This window comes from Rosa chinensis, chromosome 1 (assembly GCF_002994745.2).
Source record: "Rosa chinensis cultivar Old Blush chromosome 1, RchiOBHm-V2, whole genome shotgun sequence".
Classification (NCBI taxonomy): Eukaryota; Viridiplantae; Streptophyta; class Magnoliopsida; order Rosales; family Rosaceae; genus Rosa; species Rosa chinensis.
Window position 1 is genome coordinate 57636033 of NC_037088.1, and position 18113 is coordinate 57654145.

Genomic DNA, 18113 nt, shown 5'->3' on the forward strand with positions numbered 1-18113 from the left:
CCTTCAGCCTTGTGTTTATATACATGTGAATGTGCTATATTAGTGATTATTCAGAATTGATTCACAGCCAATGCTGAGCTCTTCTTCAAAGGTTCATAAATTAAAGTGCATGTTCTTATGCATTTCATATGTCTGTTGTAATGTCCCAGCCGTACACGATTGTATGGGAGGAAAGCCAAAACCCAATTATGATTCTGATGTTTGCATTCATGGACAATGAGAATGAAAAGAAGATCTTTTTTACGGAACTTGTCAGTTTTGCACTTCGGTGTCTTTGTCTTGAACTGCACAGCATTATCTTTTGATCTTCTCCGATCCCCCACTTACATTGTTTAAGTGGATGTGCAGAACATAGATTCATATGGAAATACGATCAGATCTGAGAGTCCCCCTCAAGATGGTACTTTACTATCTTATGTTAAAATTCATAATATTAAATATTGCAGTCTCCTTCCTTTGCTATATATCCAGAATGTTTGACCTTTTTGAATTGCAATCTTTTTAAATATGTATAATCAATTTAAACAGTCTTGCATCTGAATGATCTGATATTGCAAAATTTTCTTCTTTGTACTCCTTCTGTAATATATTTGAATGTTCAATAGCTAATTCCATTTTAGGCATTGCTAATTACAAGTTATAGTAGTGTTCGATCACCTGGTAAGTTACATGGCATATTGTTACATTTCTAGCATTGAACAATTCTAATAGCAAAGTTGTCATCTGTCACAGTACCTCCAACTCCGCCGAAAGATGGTGAGGTTTTGCTAAAAAGATTTCTCTTTAATGAACTGAAAACAGCGACCTGGAACTTTCATCGTTATAATAAGCTCGGTGAAGGTGGTTTTGGTTCTGTTTTCAAGGGGTGATGACAGTTCATCAACAGCTGCCAAGCCCGGTACTGGCATGTTAATTGCTGTGAAGAGGATTAACCAAGAAGGTTTACAGGGTCACAAGGAATGGTTGGTCAGTTTCACTCAGACTTCACTTGCTTACATACACTTTTTCTATGATTAATTTGGTGATTCGTTTTGGTATCCTGAACCTAGCTTTAATTTAAATTAGTTGAGTATGGCATACATATGAGAATCCAATATACACATTTCAATTCCTGAAAGAGGAGATTAAAATGGGTAATTACCAGCTGTCATAGAGCCAGAGAGGGCATTGTTCAGTTTCATGGAACAGTCTTAACGGATCTGCTTCTTAATACGTTTTACAGATTAATGATGTTTCATGTAATATTTTGACAGACATTTATTAACTTTGTACTGCCTCTTGAACTATAGACAGAAGTTTACTACCTAGGAAAGCTGCGTCATCCAAATCTTGTGACATTGTTGGGTTATTGCTTTGAGGATGATTGCCGGCTTCTGGTGTATGAATTCATGGCTCGTGGTAGCTTGGATAGTCATCTATATGGAAGTGGGTTATGAACTATATCCTTGAGCCATTTGACCTTTTAAATGAAGCAATACCATTAATATAGAGATCAAATACATGTGACATAATTTGGGGACTTAAATGTTGTTGGAACGGGGGCTTCTTACATTCAACCACTTTCGTGGATCCTGCGTATGAAGATTGCCCTTGGTGCTGCTAAGGTTCTAGCCTTTCTTCACAGTACTGAGGAAAAAGTGATCCATCAGGAGTTCAGGACTTCAAAAGCTCTAATATCCTATTGGATTCAGTAAGTGAACATTTCATTTGTGAATCCTATGGCTTCTACAACACAAAAGTTAGCTCACACTATAATTTTCATTCAAAATGAGAGGACTACAATGCCAAACTCTCTGATTTTGGTTTTGCTAAGGATGGACCAATAGGTGATAGAAGCCATGTCTCAACAAGGGTGATGGGGACATATGGGTATGCAGCTCCCGAGTATATTGCTACAGGTGTATTAACCTTACAGGATTTGTATTTTATTTTTCCACATAGAGAAAAGCAACAGATCAGTTTCAAAGGGAGATAATGTCTTTATTGAATGCCACTTTTCATCTATTTCTACCAGAATATTTTTCTTTTATCATATCCTTCATCTTTATTATTTGGTTTAGTCCAATGTGACCACTTGATACAATAAGCTAAAACATCTCTAGTGCCTTAAACCTGATATTAGCCCCTTCTGCATTCCCCCGATGAATGACCAGCTTTTGTAATTAGTTTACGAGTTTGTTGCACTTTTCCTTTTGGATACGCTATAGACATAAGACAACATATTCAAGTAAGCCATCTTTCAATCTATTGAACCAACTCTCTAGACCTGTAAAGTATCCAACTATCTGTTCAACCATGCAAACTGCTATTGCCTTTGTTTACCATAAAGTAAATCATATTATTGTTCTCCCTTCTGATAATTCTTTCATTTTCATTTTTCTGTATGTTGAAGGTCATTTAACCGGAAAGAATGATGCGTACGGTTTTGGAGTTGTTATGCTCGAATTGTTGTCTGGAAGACAAGTTCTGGACAGGAGCCTGCCAACCAAGGAAAAGAATCTAGTTGAATGGGCAAAACCATACCTTACCAGCAAACACAGAGTTCTCAAAATTTTTGTTGCTCGTATTAAAGGCCAGTATTATGTGTCTGCAGCTCGTAAAGCAGCTAACCTTGCAAATCAATGCTTATTAATATACCACAAGTTAAGGTCAAACATGAATGAGGTAGTAAATTAAAGCATTGGAGCAGCTTCAGGAATCTGGTGACATGCATTGAGGATTCCAGAATCTCTCAAAATGAGCTCTGCCAAACTCCTCATGCCATTTCAAGCGGTGCCAAATCAAGCAAGCACTGGAGAAGTTGGATCAGCTTCAGGCCATCTACTGCCTGCAGCTACATCAGATAGTCATGCATGCGTTTACATCAGATGCATTGATTCAAAGGGAAATGGGGAATCGGGAGCAAAAGAAATTACAGATGTCGATGGCTTATTTATATTAAAAATTGTATCTTGTATATGTACTGGGCAGTTGATTAGCTTTCATCTTTTGCTTTGTGAATTTCACAATTAGTTTCTCTGAAGCGCTTTCTTTTGTCCTTGAAGATGAGTTTCAGTTTGGCTCTCAGGAACGATTGACTTGTTTCTTTAGCATTCTGTAACATCAGAACAAACAAGATATGGAATTCCAGCCAATATGATTATTCGAACAATACCTATTGTATTTGGCTGCTTCAGTGAGTTATTAGTTAATCTCCTTCACTCTTTAGCCAATTGGCTCAAACATTCCTATATGAAATACAGTTTTTGGGACTTCATTGTGTTGGAACAGGGGGTTCTTGCTTTTTGTTACTTTCGTTATAACTCCGTATGAAGATTTCCCTTGTGCAGCTGAGGCCTTAGCATTTCTTCACAGTGATGACACAAAATGTGTTGTATGGGGACTTCAGTCCTTCCAAGATCCTTCTTGATTCAGTATCTGAAGTACCACATATCACAATTTTTTTTGCTTCTAAAGGATTTCTTATAAACTTTCTTATATGCCTATTTTCATAGTGAAAAAAGTAACTTATTATGTCTGTTAGCATGAAAATAGGCATACAAGAAAGAAGTTCTTATAGACATTCTTTCATGCCTATTTTCATGGTGAAAAAAGTATAAGAAAGGAGTTTTTACAGACTTTCTTATAGACGCAGAGAGGAAAGGCTTGGCAAAATATTAGGCATTTCCTCTCTGTGTCTATATCATATCATCTTCACCAGTAATGCATGTAACCTAATGGCAATCAAACACTTTTTTTTTTTTTGGCTAATTGAAAATCTTAATATTTTCAGACATGTTGTAAATATTAATGTGGCTATTCATGTAATAGCAATTAGTGTTGCGTAATATACGCCAATTAAGATTGATTGGTGATTAACAGAATATAATTAGCGATTGATTGATTATAATCAGACGAGTGATTGATGTAATCGTTAAATAGTTACCTTTCGTAAACCTGAGGTACTCCTATATAAACCTCATTGTGAGATGAATAAAATTACTCCATTTCTCATACTTCATTCTTGGTGTCTAAACTCTCTCTCTCTCAAATTCTTTTAATATCGTTTTACAACACGTTATCAGCACGAAGCTCTAACCCAAGCCATAGCCAGAGAAAAAAAAAAAAACCCCCCTGCTGCAGCCTGTTTGCAAGCCCCGAAACCTCTTGATCGGGACCTCAGATCAAAATATTTCCTTCCTCAAAGTTGTTCATCTCTGCCTCGTCTATCTGCCCTCCAAATTTCAGCCTTATTGGAGTCGTTTTGAGACCTGTACACCATTCGAAGTGGGAGCTGTCCAGAAAAGGCGAATAGCTCTTGGATTGGCTGAGAAGACAACCTTCTCAGTTCTGCACATATAAACTGAAGATTCATCCGCTCTTCATCAAGTAATGTTTTCCAAATTCTAATTTTAATTCATGTTTTCAAACTTGATTATATGAACAATCACCATGATGCATGAACCCCCAAATTTACTTTATTAATTTATTTGGTTGATACATATATATTTGTTCATGTTTTTGGATTTGATTGACATATACCATGACACATTGACATGTAGGATTCCTATTTAATATTACTATAATGCCAGAAGTGTTTATTCAAATCATTAATTGCCATAATAATGTGCATCATTTCCTGTTAATGCCGTATATTACGCTTATCACCATAATGATTTCATTATTGACTTTATGATATTTATTTATTTCATTACAATTTCTTAATGCTGTACATTAAGTTTATTGCCATAATGATTATGTAATATTTATGGGGTTAATGAAGCGTAAATGCCAGAAGCATTTAAAGAAAAAAAAAAAGACAGGTTAATGGTGAATATTAAATGAGGCTGAGTCAGAAGCTCAAATCAAGCCCAAAGTCACAACAACAAATCAGAGCCAGAAGCTCAGGCCCAAGTTGCAAGGCCAGAATAGAAGCTCACTACATGTTACCATGACAAAAGTTATGAATCTTCTCAAACTAGGCTCATCCAGTTGGATGCGATGTCTAGGCAAGGTTCAGATGAGGCCGTGTACTTAAGTGAGCCTCGCTCCACCTAAACCTCATCCTTCCTTACCTGGTCGTATTCAATTGGAGTTACCGAAAGGGTTGAGTAATAACTTTTCATTCCTTGGCAGACCAGTTTGAGCCTAGTAGGCCCACTCTCCCTCTGCAGGACCTAGCAGCCCAGCAGGCCTCACATACTCTTTGACTTATGCATGAAAGCCCGGGTCACAAGCTCGCAGACTAAGCCCGATAGGCTTCACTATCAAGCCCACTCCTTCTTTGGTCCAGCAGAATCAAAAATAAAAGGAAAAATGATTTCATATTGTAAATAGATTCACCATATTTAATATGTGTAATTAATTGCCAGAAGCATTTATTCACATAATTGTGTGATAATTAATCTGTTAAATTAGTAGCATGCAATTAATATCTCAATTGATTTGTGATTTTTATTTATCCAAATTTGTGAGATTATTTCAATTTTCTCAATTCAATATTATTATGTTACTTGTCTAAATTTTCGCACTAGAATATATGTGTAGAAAATGCAGATACCTAATGAACTAGAAGTTCTAAATGAACCAGTAGTTCATACATAAATCGAATTTATAGTTTCGATAATGCCATTTAAGAAACTTGAAGTTTCCTTCATAAATTCATCACACATGATAAAACCAGTAGATTTTACATGTCTAATCCGATTTTTCATACCATGTTATAGAACCTGAAGTTCTCATTACTTGCTTATGGACGGTATTACCCAAAGCACTAATATTATTTGTTCCTTTCATATAAGAAATGTCAAATCTAAAGTGGACTCAAAATGTGAAAAATTCATTTGACTACAAAGAAGATGAGATCAACAATCGATACTCATGACAATGTGGTCACTGATGCTTTTAAGGCGAGTGCCATAATGTTCATAAAGAAACATAAGAAGAAAGCACTACAAATTGAGTATCCGATGAAGAGGATCCACAGACTCTTTGGGTCGCTCTGGAAGAGCACTTTCACCATCAGATGACCATTTCTTACTTGAAGCAAGACATGATTAGCAAGATATTGAACAAGCCCATCTGCCCAAAAGAATACAAGGAGAGTCACTTTATTAATTCTCAGAATTGATCACTATCTTGTTGCTCACTGAAATGAACAACAACCTCCTGTTGAGGAATGATCAAGCCAAGCCCATCGGTACCTGAGCAGCACTTTTGCTTGAAGGAATTGATGTTGCTCATCGCAAACCTAATCTCGAAAGGAGAGATTGTGACTGTGGAAGGGACAAAGAGTCTGATCTTTTTAGACAAGTAAAGAGAGATGGGCCCATAAATGACCCATATAACCGGCCCAAAACATGGCCCCATGTTATAGTGCCCCTGCCTAACAAGCCAAAGTGGAAAGGAACACTGGTTCGGCCCGCCGCCACCAAAATTAGCATGATCTTTGTTATCGATATGGAGGAATTAACTGCTGGTCTCGCACCTGCTGTGCGATAGCCGAAGCAGTAGATGAGTATTACGCCAGTCGCGGAACTCGAAATACCAACTTTATTGACGGGTAATTTTCTATTGATTCCACACTAGAGATCATGGATTTTCAGGCAGTTACTGAACATACCGAGGATTAAAACTCGAAGACATGGGTATAATTGGTCCCTTGTGCCATATTTTCATCTTAATGAATGAAACATCTTCGGATTATTTTTGGTGATTTATGTTTTCAATCATTTTGGATTATGAAAATGTGGTTATGTTCGAATGTATTTAATTCAATAAACTTATTTATACATGTGATCCTTTGAATTAAATAAATGAATAGACATATTCTGTGGGGAAGTTTGTTGTCTGGTTAAAAGTGCTATTACACACACCATACTCCCATATCGGAGATGTTTTTCAAACTTATTGTCTATTCATACCTCTGTGACAACCGTATCAGGCCAATCCAACCTGATAGAGGGTTATGGCAAAACCCACAGTATGTTGTCCAATGGTACTGAACCTACCATTAATGAGGCCTTATAATCTCCACGTTCCAGAAGAACGTTATTAAGTGTTAAGGATATTCGAACCAACAGTTACCACGTTGAAACCACTGAGAAAAATGAGTGGAATATCTTTGCATAATCTCTGAGTGTGCGGCCAGAAGCGTACATTGGAGAAATTGAAATCTGTTAGCTAGAAGCTAACTAATTCAAGCAACTACTTGCTATGGCATGACCGTTTGGGACATCCAGGTCACAGTATGATGCACCGTATCCTCAACTCATCGCAGGTGCATCCCCTTCTGAATAAGGGTCTTGTATATAATGACACACTATGCCATACCCATTAAGAATATTTCATACTAGACCATCATATGCAAAGACTAGTACATACACCACCATTTTTCTGCACAGAATGCAAGGGAAATTTGTGGACATATCCAACCACCATGTGGACCAGTTAAATATTAAGGGTTTTGGTTGATGTATCGACAAAGTGATCACATGTAACACTATTGTCCACAAGAAAACGCTGCTTTTGCTAAACTCTCGCCCAGATCATGAAATTGAGGGTTCACCACTCGGATTATCCCATAAAGTCCATAAGACTTGATAATACCGGAGAGTTTACATCGAAGTCTTTCGATGATTATTGCATATCCTTTAGGATTGATGCTGAACATTTAGTTCCCTATGTTCACACCCAAGATGGTCTCGCAGATAGAATCTTGGTAATGCGCACCAAGCTTCTAATTTCTGCATGGAGCTATGCAATCTTGCATGCAGCTACGTTGGTCCCGTTGAGGCCCACTGCTACCAACCTTACTCCGCGTTACAGCTAGTGACTGGGTACGAACCTGATGTTTCGCACTTACACGCATTTGGGTATGCAGTCCTCGTGCCAATTGTGTCGTCACAACGTACAAACTTGGGTCCTCAACAAAGGATGGGCATACATGTCGATTATGAATCCCATCCATTATGTGCTCTTTCGAGCCCTTGACAGGCGATCTCTTTACCGCTAGATTTGCAGATTGTCATTTTGATGAGACAGTCTTCCCGTCGTTAGGGGGAGATAAGAACGTTACCGTTCCTGATGAACGACGTGAATTAACGTGGAATGTCCCCACTATGTCTCATCTTGATCCCCGAACCGCATAATGTGATTATGAAGTGCGGAGAATTCTAGATCTACAGAGTGTAGCCCAAAATATGCCAGACGCTTTCTCTGATCTAGCTAAAGTGACGAGATCATATATACTTGCTGCAAATGTGCCTGCAAGGATAGACGTCCCTGTAGGATGTGTCGTCCCAGATGGACGAGGTACGATCATGGCGGCTAACCAGTCATATGTCCCTGCCTTGAAGTGAGGTAGACTATTAGGTTCGAAGGATTCTTTTCCCTAGAAGAGGGTAAACTTGGCACAAACGAATCCTCTTGACATCGCAATCTCAAAACCGATCCATCTCATGAGATAAATCCGGATTATGGGTCTGTCCTAGAAGAGACGATGTTGGGGGACGCTCCAACATTTGAACCCACTCCCGAGAATAGAGAAACTCGGTAAATTTAGTGAGATTTGGAATCGGGTTGAGATTATCATCGATGATATATTAGTATTTGCGGTGGCCACCGAAACTATAATATGCGATGACCTCGAACCTTGCTTTGTTGATCAGATTCAATGAAGAGACGACTGGCTAAAAAGGGAAATAAGCAATCCAGGTTGAATTAGATTCCTTGACAAAGAGAAAGGTGTTTGGACCTGTTGTTCCCACACCTCCCCATGTTAAACCCGTAGAATTTAAATGGGTATTTGTAAGGAATCGTAATGAGAAAAACGAGATTGTGATACACAAGGCTCGTCTAGTGGCGCAAGAATTTTCTCAACGCCCTGTGATTGATTACGAGGAGGCGTATTCTCCCGTAATGGACGTCATAAAGTTCCACTACCTTATCAGTTTGGTAGTTTCCAAAAAAAAAAAACTGAATATGCAGCTTATGAATGTGGTCATAACTTATCTCTATGGGGATCACTATACAGAGATATACATGAAAGTTCCTGAAGGACTTATGATACCCGGTGCAAATAGTTCAAGACCACTGAACATGCTCTCCATTAGTTTTGAGGCGTTCACTTTATAGATTGAAAAAATCTAGACGGAGATGGTATAACCGTCTAAGTGAATATTTGATCGGGATGAGATATATGAATAATAAACTATGCCCATGCGTGTTTATTAAGGAAACAAGTTTCGAGTTTGCAATTGTGCGGTCTATGTCAAAGACATGAATTTGATTGATATTCCTGAAGAAATCAAGGAAACCGCAAAGCCCCTGAAGTCGGAATTTGAGATGAAAGGCCTTGGGAGAACAGATTATTGTCTCGACCTGGAGCTCGAGCACAGTGCAGATGAAAAATTTGGTCCATCAACCAAATTACAATCCAGAAGATGTTAAGACGCTTTAATGAGGATAAAAGCAAGCACACCCATGGTCCTCTGAAGTCTAAAGAGAACCGTATCGTTCTGCAAATGATAACGAAGAGATATTGGTGCCAGAAGTCCCATATCTAAGTGCAATAGGCGCATTATTGTACTTGGCTCAATGCCCTAGATAGGACATCTCATTCGATGTGAACTTGTTAGCTAGATATAGCTCTGCGCCAACACGCCGCCACTAGAATGGCATAAAAGACATTTTTCGCTACCTTAGAGGTAAGGCGGATATGGGCTCATTCTATCCCTACGCATCAAGGAATGGATCAAACCCCCTTGATCCTCAGAATGATGCTTGCCTTGTTGGATATGCTGATATAGACTATCTATCAGACCCCCACAAGGCACGTTCCCAAACTGGTTATGTCTTTACCATTGGGAATACTGCAATTTCTTAGAGGTCTACGAAATAGACACTTGTTGCTACCTCTTCAAATCATGCTGAGATACTAGCTCTTCACGAAGCAGTATGTGAATGTACATGGCTAAAAGCCGTTACAAAGCATGTTCGAAGCACATGTGGACTGCATTCCACCACTGATGAACCAACCATTATCTACTAGGATAATGCTGCTTACATAGAGCAGATGATAAAGACGAGTTTCATCAAAGGAGACAACACCAAACATATTGTACAGAAGTTCCCCTTCAATTAGCAACAACAGGAGCATCAGAAGATTGAAGTTAAGCAGATTGGATTTGAAGATAATCGTGCAGACCTCTTCACCAAGTCACTACCAAAGTCTACATTCCAGAAGCATGTCCAAGGTATTGGTCTACGTAAACTATCTGAATTACCTAACATGTAATTTTCAGGGGGAGTCGAAATCAGGGGGAGTATCCTGAAGCATACTCGTTTGACCATCGTGTACTCTTTTTGTCCTTCGTCCAGGGTTATTTTGTCCCACTGGGTTTTGTTACCTGGCAAGGTTTTGACGAGGCACTTCTTTAGCATGGTCACCCCACTTACTACATCCAGAAGATGCTTTGATTCGACATATATATGCATTTGCTCATCTTTTTCCTTCGACCACGGGTTTCTCCCACTGGGTTTACCGGGCAAGGTTTTGGTGTAGCAATTCTAATGCATCCCTCTCGTAGACATACTACCTACTTATGGTGCTGATAAGAAGACTCCACCTATCTCTGAAGCTGTGATACTACTACTCCACACTCAAGCGCGTTGTGCTCTTTTTCTCCTTCAACCAAGGTTGTTTTTTCCCACAGGGTTTTTATTACTTGGCAAGGTTTTTGACGAGGCAACTTAGAAGCGCATAGCAGGGGCAACACTATTGACATGGAATATCCAAGGGGGAGTGTTGTAAATATTAATGTGGCTATTCATGTAATAGCAATTAGTGTTGCGTAATATACGCCAATTAAGATTGATTGGTGATTAACAGAATATAATTAGCGATTGATTGATTATAATCAGACGAGTGATTGATGTAATCGTTAAATAGTTACCTTTCGTAAACCTGAGGTACTCCTATATAAACCTCATTGTGAGATGAATAAAATTACTCCATTTCTCATACTTCATTCTTGGTGTCTAAACTCTCTCTCTCTCTCAAATTCTTTTAATATCGTTTTACAACAAGACAATAATTATTTAACTTTGTGGAGCCTCTTGATTTGTAGGTAGAAGTTAACTACTGTTGTCAGCTGGCTCACCCAAATCTTGTAAAACTAATTGGTTACCGCCTGGAGGGAGAGGACGATCGCCTTCTGGTCTACGAATTTATGCCTAGATGGAGCTTGGACAAACATCTATTTAGCTGCTACTCTGGTGAGTTATGAACTTCCTTCACTAAGTTAGCTTTGAACTTTTAAATGAAGCAATACCATTAATAAGAAGCTCCAATATTTCGAATGTAATTCTTTGGGACTTCATTTTATTGGATCAGGGGGTTCTCGTTGTGGACTTTCATGGGACCTCCATATAAGGATTGCCCTTGGTGCAGCTAGAGTCGGATCCGTGCAGCTAAGGGTCTAGCATTTCTTCATAGTGATGAGGCAAAAGTTGTTAGTGTGAGTCATCGTTCCCTATTAGGAATAGACTATAAGGGAATATATTGTTGTAACTACTTACCTTGTATATGTTGTGTAGTACAGTAGTACACAATAGTTGTAGTACGATTGTAGTCTGTTTATATACACCACAGAATGGATGTAATAATATATCAGAAACTTCATTATCTCAACCTTATTCTATTTGACTTGGTATCAAAGCAAAGATCTGAAAAGGACTTTGTCTCTTTCTTTCAGTCTTTTCTCAATCCGAGGAAGGCAGTTGGTTTAAAACCCAGCTTTTTGGGTCAGTCTCTAAAACGACGTCGTTCAGACGTACTTTTTCTCTCAGCTTTGTCTTCAGCGAAAGACTGCTGCCCTTATCTCCAGACCCAGATCGTTCCGTCTTCAGGTCACCGGCTCTCTTGCTCAGACTGTCATCTCTCTAGTCCAGAGCGGCCTTGTCTCTTGTCCAGACCGTCTTCGTCTGCCTCTGTCTCCGACACCAAAGAGCGATCTCTCCAGTTCGTCTTCTCCGGCCGTGCCTAGACTGGACTCAAACCAGTCCGGCCACCTAAACCATCTCCGGCCGTGCTCAGACTCAACTCAGGCCAGCGTTGCTCTTCGCTCGCCTCACTCGGTCAGACCAGCAACTCAGTTATTTAGTGAGTCTAACTCAGTCCGAGTCAACCCGGTCAACTCTGCTTTACTCGGTCAGCCCAGTCAACCCGCTCAGTCAACAACAAGTTACCCTAAAAAATAAAAAAATAAAAAGGGTTTCTGTTATTGTTATTTTGGAGCCTTCTGTTCTTCTTATTTTTGCTGCATACTTTGAGATTTGTGTGTTTTTCTTTTGCTACTGTACTGTTGCAATGGGTGGTGATGAAAGTGAAGGTCAGAGTTCCCAAATTAATGAGGTCCAAAAGGTTGAGGTTTCTGTCCGAAGTTCAGACGGTGGTTCTTTTAGGGGTACAATACTCAATGGTACCAATTTTCGAATGTGGAAGAAGATTATGTCTGTCCATCTTCAGAGTATACACAAGATGGGGCATGTGACTGGAACAACTAAAGCTCCTAGTGAGGATGTGGATGCCTATACTAAGTGGGAGGATGATGATGGATCTGTGATGGTAATCTTGTTCAAAGCCATGACTGAAGATGTGCTACAGTTGGTAGAAGAATGTGAGACTGCTGAAGCAATATGGAAGACATTGGGGGATCTGTATACAAATGAGTCTGATTTTATACAAATTCATGAATTAATGTGCAAAGCTGCTAGTATGCAACAGAATGGGCAACCAGTAGCTGTGTATTTCACCAAGCTGAAGAATGTATGGGCTGAAATTGATCAGAAGCGTCCCTGCAAGATCAAGAATCAAGAAGATCTTGTGTGGTACCAGAAGAAGAAGGAACTGGAAAGGGTACATGTATTCTTAAGAGGGATTGATGAGAAGCATAGCAGTGCCAAGGGAGAATTACTCAGAATGACCGACCCTCCTAGTTTGAACACAACTTTTACATACATCCGCAAGGATGAGTCTCAGCAGGAAAGTGTCAAACATGGACAGGTTGAAGTATCTAGCCTAGCCATTTAGGCCAAGTCACTGGCACATTTCCTTCAGCAGCAGAGTTCAGCCCCACTTCATCAGCAAGGTTTCCCACAAAGCTTCACCAACCACTCCCGTCCTTAATGTTCTTATTGCAATGACCTTGGGTATGTTCGAGAGACTTGTTGGAAGTTGAACCCACACCTTAAACCTAAAAAGCAAGGTTATTGTCCTAAGGTAAAAGCAGTTGCTCTTCAATTGGTCCAAAAACCAGATTTCTATGGAGTGGCTGGCCAGGATCATCATACAATAGGTGGAGCTACTCCTACAGCCTCTATAGCTGGTTGAGGTAAAATTGGTATGGCTTTAGAGGTTTCTAACTTTGTTGGTTTTGATACATGGATTATTGATTCTGGTGCCTCCGATCATATGACTTATGACAAATCAAATTTTACTGAATTGTCTTCTCCACTAGTGTCCTATGTAAACAATGCCAATGGTGAGGCCTTTCCTGTGTTAGGGTTAGGGTCAGTTCGCATTACTCCCACGTTAGAACTTCATAATGTGTTATATGTGCCTGACTTGTCTCACCATTTGATATCTGTTCCCCAGTTGAATACTGAGTCTAAATGCTCTGTAACCTTTTATCCTATGTATGTGATTTTTCAGGTTCTTCTCACCAGGGAGATAATTGGTCGGGGGTATCTGAGGGGCAGGTTGTTCCATCTAGATCAGACATATGACAAGAGAGAAACCAAGAGCACAGTCCTGTGCCGCTTTGACTTCGAGTTCTGATAAGCTAAGTGAAATTTGGTTGTGGCATCGCCGTTTAGGACATCCCTTTTTTAGTCTTATGAGAAAAACCATGCCTACTTTGTTTATTGGTGTGGATGAGTTTATTTTACATTGTGAAACATGTGTTTTGGCAAAGAGTCATCGTGCTACTTATTCTCCTAGTCATTCTAATAAAAGTGTTACTCCTTTTGAGTTGATTCATTCTGATGTTTGGGGACCTTCTAGAGAACCCACTGTATTGGGTATGAGATACTTTGTGTTGTTTATTGATGATTGTACTAGATTTCGATGGGTTGCTCTTCTTAAAACCAAAGATGAAGTATTTCCAGCTTTTCAAACCTTTCGCACTCTTGTTCAAACACAATACCATAGCACCATTAAAGTCCTTTGTTCTGACAATGGGGGAGAATATGTTAATCATGTTTTCCAGGAGTTTTTCAAACCCATGGGATTGTTCACCAAACTACATATCTACAAACACTAGAGCAAAATGGAGTATCAGAAAGGAAAAACCGTGATTTACTTGATATGGCTCGTGCCCTTCTCTTTAGTGCTCATATGCCTAAGTATCTTTGGGGCGATGCTGTATATGCTTCCTCCCATCTTATCAATCATCTCCCATCTAGTGTCCTTCAGGGAAAAATTCCATTTGAGGTTCTTGCATCTCATGTCTCCTTACCTTCATTTCATAATCTTCCAGCTCGTGTCTTTGGTTGTGTTACTTTTGTCCATGTCCTAAAAACCAAAGGTCTAAGTTGGATGCCCGGGCACTTAAGTGTGTGTTTGTTGGTTACAGAGGCTATCAGAAGGGGTACAAATGTTATCATCCACCTACCAGAAAGTACTATATCACTATGGATGTTGCTTTCTTTGAGGACATGAGTTATCTTTCCTCTTCGGATACAGCTCTTCAGGGGGAGAATTCATATTTTGAAAAGCTGTATCATGGAGAGGGGGAGGAATCAGAAGAAGAAGGAGAAGTCACACAGCCAGGAGGTATTTTGACCGATCTAGTTGAGACTATTAACACACCACCTCCAGCAGCAGAAGCTCCAGACATCCAAGCACCAGTCTCTATCACTCATAATGATGTTGAAGACACATCTGCCCCTCCTGCCATCTCTTCTACTTCTGACCCACAACTTCCTGGTACTAAAGATCACCCATTTGAGGTATGTCCATCCACTGATACTAATAGTAGTGAGCCTAATATTGAGCAATATGTGTTGCCACATAGGACCACTCGAGGTCAATCAGCCAAAAGATATGAACCTACTCTTACTACCAAATCAAAATACTCAGTAGCCAACTATATGTCCACTAGGAGGTTGTTTAAGTCATATGAATCATTTGTGAATCAAATAACTGCTGTATCAGTACCTAACAAAGTGCAGGATGCATTGGGGGATCCAAAGTGGAGGAAGGCAATGGATGAAGAGATAGAGGCGTTGCAGAAGAATAATACTTGGCAACTTGTGCCTCCACCAGAAGGCAAGAAGGCTGTAGGTTGTCATTGGGTGTTTACCGTGAAACATAATGCAGATGGATCAGTGAATCGATACAAAGCACGCCATGTAGCAAAGGGGTTTACTCAGACGTATGGTATAGACTATGATGAAACTTTTGCTCCTGTTGCTAAGATGAATACTATTCGGGTTCTGCTCTCGTTCGCTGCTAGTTTAAACTGGCCACTCCGATAGTTTGATGTCAAGAATGCATTTCTTCATGGAGAGTTAGCCGAGGAAGTGTACGTGAGCCTTCCACCGGGGGTATGTAGTTGCTTCTCCTGGTTATTTTGTATGCAAATTGAGAAAATCTCTGTATGGTCTCAAACAGTCACCTCGTGCTTGGTTTGGAAGATTTTCACGGTTCATGCGGAGAGTTGGTTACAGGCAGAGCAACTCAGACCATACCTTTTTCCTCAAGCATCAACAAGGGAAGGTAACAACTCTAATTATTTATGTGGATGATATGGTAATCACTGGTAATGATACTGTTAAGATGGATAGACTGCAGAGACAGCTAGCTTCTAAGTTTGAGATGAAGGACTTGGTGAGCTTAAGTACTTCTTCGGAATTGAGGTAACCAGGGGGAGAGAAGGAATCTATATGTGCCAAAGGAAGTATGTCCTTGACTTGCTGATAGAGACAGGTTTGTTGGATTGCAGACCTATTGATACTCCTATTGAGCAGAACCATTGTTTAGCTGAGTATCCGGATCAGGTACCTACTGATCGAGCTCTCTATCAGAGGTTAGTTGGGTGCTTGATTTATTTGGCTCATACTAGACCAAATGTTGCATATGCATTGAGTGCGGTGAGTCAATTCATGCATAATCTGAGTGAGAGTCACATAGATGCTGTTATGCGAATTCTGAAGTACTTGAAGTCAGCTCTAAGAAGGGAAGTACTGTTTTCTAAACACAACAACATTCTTGAGGTTTGCGGCTTCACATATGCAGATTGGGCTGGAAATATCACAGACAGGAGGTCGACATCAGGTTACTTTACTTTTGTAGGAGGTAATTTGGTTACATAGAAGAGTAAGAAACAGAAAGTTGTGGCACGTTCTAGTGCTGAGGCCGAGTATAGAGGTATGGCTCACGGAGTGTGTGAATTATTACGGCTGAGAAATCTGTTACGTGATCTAGGTTTCAAACTCAAAAATACCATGCAGTTGTATTGTGACAACAAGGCAGCTATCGACATATCACAGAATCCAGTACAACATGATCGTACTAAGCATGTAGAGGTTGATCGTCACTTTATAAAGGAGAAGCTAGATACCAAAATTATTAGCTTTCCTTTTGTTCCAACTGAAGAGCAACTTGCAAATGTACTTACCAAAAGAGTTTCTAAGAAGGCATTTTATGACTCACTAAGCAAGTTGGGCATGGTTGATATATATGCGCCAACTTGAAGGGGAGTGTTAGTGTGAGTCATCGTTCCCTATTAGGAACAGACTATAAGGGAATATATTGTTGTAACTACTTACCTTATATATGTTGTGTAGTAGTGTAGTACACAATAGTTGTATTACGATTGTAGTCTGTTTATATACACCATAGAATGGGTGTAATAATATATCAGAAAATTTATTCTCTCAACCTTATTCTATTTGACTAAAGTGGTAGATTCTTATTGATTCAGTATGTGAAATGCTGCATATCATAATTTATGGTTTCTAGAATAATAAATCTGTTAGACTTGCTCACATTTCATATTTTCATTCTGAAATAACAGAACTATAATGCCAAACTCTATGGTTATGGTGTGGCCACGGTAGGGTTTGAAGGTTACAGGAGCCGTTTTCCTCTCGAGGATACTTATATAGACGAATGCATTGGTTTTCCTTTCAAGGATACTGAGTCTATGATGACTGGTACATGCTTCAACTGTCTTCACGAGTACTGCAGTATCCTTGATATTATAGAGCACATATTTATGCCTGCTCCCATCTAACTTTTGGTTAATTGTTTTCTTTTGAAGGTCTCTTGATCCCCGAAAGTGATGTGTACAGTTTTGGGCTCGTTCTCCTCAAAATCTTGTCCGGTGAGAAAATTTTCTATGGTAGGATGTCAGGGGTACAGGAAGAAAGGAAGTTACTTCAATCAGTCGGAATGGAGCCGTTTCTAGGTTTTTCTACCAAGTTAGTCAGTAAACACAATGTTAGGCAAGTTTCTGCTCTCCAAAAATGATAGAAGTCTTTGATGCTAGTATTGAAGGCCAGTACTCTTAGGATGTGGCTGACAAAGCACTTGGCCTTGCAATTCAATGCCTATCAGTAGAAGCCATGTCAAGGCTAAACATGAATGGGGTGGTACGAGTTTTGGAGCAGCTTTAGTCCGTAAATTGAACCTTCCCGAATGCTCCCACATTTAAGCCTCAAACTGGAGCTTTTTTCTTCACTTTGTATCTATGTCTGTAACTTCAGGCATCAAGAATTTGAACATTATTCAACAAAACATGTGCAGCTGGAGAGCGTTTTTGACTTGTTTGTTCAAACTCCCCTCTGCTTCAGAATTGAGAGTTAGTTTTATGCCCTACAATGTCTGTCTCTGAGGAACTAATGTCGCATCATAAAATATAAAACTTGAACGTACTTGTTTATGCAAAAATCTTCATGCCTAATACAAACACTCCAACCAAGAGGTTAGAGGTTCGAGTTTTGGTGTGAGTTGTTTTGTAACCAGCAAAAAAAAAAACACATATTTCACCCCTGTACCATTTAGTTTAATGACATTAGCCCTTCATTTGTATCCTCAATTGGACTCATGGACGAGTAGTTTTTTCGAT

The 18113-nt window shown here is 39.5% G+C and overlaps 1 pseudogene; it reads left to right on the forward strand.

The window, feature by feature from the left end:
- Positions 1-70: 70 nt before the first annotated feature.
- LOC112182722 lies at positions 71-17661 on the forward strand (annotated as a pseudogene).
- The last annotated feature ends 452 nt before the right edge of the window (positions 17662-18113 follow it).